This window comes from Arvicanthis niloticus, chromosome 17 (genome assembly GCF_011762505.2).
Source record: "Arvicanthis niloticus isolate mArvNil1 chromosome 17, mArvNil1.pat.X, whole genome shotgun sequence".
Taxonomy (NCBI): domain Eukaryota; kingdom Metazoa; phylum Chordata; class Mammalia; order Rodentia; family Muridae; genus Arvicanthis; species Arvicanthis niloticus.
The window spans coordinates 36,983,093-36,986,056 of record NC_047674.1 but is presented as its reverse complement, the minus strand read 5'-3'; the positions used below and the strand labels follow the sequence as shown (position 1 = coordinate 36,986,056).

The 2,964-nt window shown below is 46.7% G+C and overlaps 1 long non-coding RNA gene across 1 annotated transcript; it reads right to left on the bottom strand.

Moving 5' to 3' along the window:
• Positions 1–785: 785 nt before the first annotated feature.
• Positions 786–2,366, bottom strand: LOC143434787 (uncharacterized). Its single transcript, XR_013104543.1, has 3 exons — positions 2,247–2,366; positions 1,061–1,148; positions 786–917 (listed from the first exon to the last, which is right to left on the bottom strand). It is a non-coding gene; the product is annotated as an uncharacterized LOC143434787 (long non-coding RNA).
• Between the last annotated feature and the right edge of the window lie 598 nt (positions 2,367–2,964).

The window sequence follows — 2,964 nt, the reverse complement described above, 5'->3', positions numbered from 1 at the left end:
GCTGTTCTCCAGTTGGCATCAGGAACAGGTGTTGGTGAACTTCAAGGAGGTCGGATGGTCAACAGCACCAGGAACAGTCTCTTAGTAGCCTGAAAAATCATTTCTCACATAAGAGGGACATTCTGGGTGTGGAACAGGGACAAGGGAAGGGACAACCTCCCCCCCCCCCCAGTCAATGCCAGCTTCTGAGGGCAATTTAGTTAAGGACCCTAATATCTCTGACAATTTCTGACTTATCTTAGAAACAAAAACAAGACTGTTATCTGATCTAATTATGTCAGACACTTGAAACCTTGGGAAGATCTCTATTCTAGGCTGTTTTCTCCTAGGTATTTTCTTACTTACTCTAAGTCTCATAGGCCTTTGCTTTCTAGCATACCTTACACTGTCTTACTTCTCTGGCCCAAAACCTGAGGTCCATTATGTGCTTTAACTCTCTTAACGGCTTGGTCACACTCATATCTCAAGAGTCTATCTGTATAGTCTAGTAAGTCTTTTGTTTTCTGGGGAGTATAGTTCTCCCTTCTTGTGTGCACCATTGTCTCTTTTCCTCTAGATAGTAGCTGGCAGGATGGCTAGCAATCTGAGTTTCTTCTTTTACTCTGTGTTTTAAATGAGGCCATCTCTTAGGCCCATAACCAGGACAGGCTCTTGTATCAAGCAACTTGATCTGTCTGGTTGTTGCCTCAGGCCACTGAGTCTCTTCCCTTTTGGTGTCCTGGTCAACGAATACTCACAACTGCTGGCTTCATCAGGGTCTCCTCTCTCTCTTGGTATATAGTCCTGTGGACATGGGCTGTGGCAAAAGCATACCAGCTGTCCATGCAGTGTTGGGCCTTGGACAAGGTAACTCCATTTAACGTGTGCCCTTCAGGCATGTAGAGGCATGTAGAGGCATGTGATTAACAAGTCTCCACCTCCAGAGATTTAAATATTAATGAGTTATCTAAAGGCCAGGGGTGTAGCTAATTAAGTTATTCCCTCCCCTTTTCCCCCTCCCTATAAAAGTCAGGTTCCCCTGGCTTTTGGCGGGGAGCACTCATCATCTACACCCACTTACCATGGCATGAACAATAAAGGCTTTGGAAAACCGTCCACGTGTCGCCAGATTCCCAGCCTTTGGAACCTCGAACCGCAGCTGCCAGCAGCTGTGTGAATATGAGACCCTCGGCCAGTGGTGTGGGAAGCAGTGCAGCGGGACCCTGCCGCCTGCCCTCGAAGCTTGGTCCACGCTGCCTGCCGACCTCCCCCCCCCCAGAGATTTTTTCCCCACACTGCCCACCCCCCACAAGATTTTTCCCCCACAATGCAGATGTTGATTTTCTTGTCAGCCCCAAGTTCCAAGGTTGTTCTCCGTACCAACGAGCCCAGAGTTGGGGAGTCAGCCTGGATGACATTTGTGTCATAGGGCTGGCTTGTCTCTGACCAGCATGGAGAAAATTGCTCCCATCTGTAAAGCAGGTTGCCTTAGCTCCCGGCCGGGGTCAATAGGAGAAGCCTTTCTTCTACCCATGAGTTCTTGCCAGTTAGTTGCAGCCCGTGGGGTAGGAAGTGTATCTGGGCCCCCATCCTGGGGAGTAAGTCTTGACCCAACAGAGGGTAGGGACAGTCTAGGATGACCATAAATGGATGGGATACCCAGCCCATATCTTGGTCCACTATTTTTCAGGTAGTCCATGAATACATTTTGGTCCATCAGCTTGGAGGAGGACCTTGTATCTATCAAGAGTTGGGTGGCTCCAAGCCCCATCTATCTCAATCGCTGTCTTTAAACAGAGCTAATACCTTCACCATTTGGGGTGTTTTTCTCAAGGCCTGGGATTTCCTGACCCTGGCTTCTATTTGTTAGGGCCCTCTTGGACCCCAAAGCTGGCTCCTTCACTTGCAATGTGCACACTGGTCTCGGAGTTTCTTATCTCCCTTTGATTGGAGTCCCTCTTCTCTGCTTTCTATAAATTCCTTTCCTGTCACCTTTCTTTTTCTTTCTTTCTCCACTCCTTTCCTCTAGACTTTCTCAGCAACTTACACTAAACCTTTTAATGACTTATCTTATAGTCTCTCTAGCCTCTGAAGCCTAGCCTATACTGACAGAATGTCTCTGTGAGCTTGTCTAGAAAGGCTGTGGGCAACTCATCTGATCCCTGTTTAACCTCATGTGCCTTGGTCAAAATTAGTGGGGTCTCATGTAGCTCTCTCTCTCAAAATCTGCCAATGGGATCTGGTGTGGGCCTTCACGTGTCCCTTACCTTCTGTCACATGAAGATCTTAGTCACATCTGGTCAGAAGTAACCCGCTGTTGACCATGGCCTGATCAGTTGATGGGGTCCCCATGTCTGGGGGAACATTCCTTTTCCAGTATCTTCTCCCACTCTTTTAGTCCTAAAAAGCACTTCTGAAAACCAGAACCTGTGAGGGTCTTGGGAAAGAAAGGCTTTTATCTTATTAATTGTTTTGATCACCTGTAAAAGCAGTAAATAGTCTTCTAGAATTCTGTGCAGACTGATGTATTTGTGAGGCTGCATGACTGCTGCTCACATCACATTAGAGACCACAGCCTAGTTCAGTCTGTAAACAGTACCTTGTCTACAGGTGTAATGTGAGCTCACCTCTAAAGCCTTAAGAAAGAAACCAAATCAGAATGACTAGCCTTACCTACAGCATTTCACAGCAAGGACTGTTAAGATGTTGAAGGCTCACACAGTATTAACATTATTTTCTCTGACTCAGGACAGCCTGTAACTTTTTGTAGCAGGCAACCTGCCTGACCTGCTTGACCTACCTGACCTGCCTGACCTACCTGACCTGCCTGACCAGCCTGACCTGCCTGCAGGCAGTTTTGTTGGTTCAGAGTTAAGCTGGAGTCACGTCACGTGACTTGTCTCAGCACTACTTACTCACTTTTTCTTTTTTCAAAATCTCAGCGCTATTCACTCACTATTTTTTTTTTAAATAAAAAAATATATA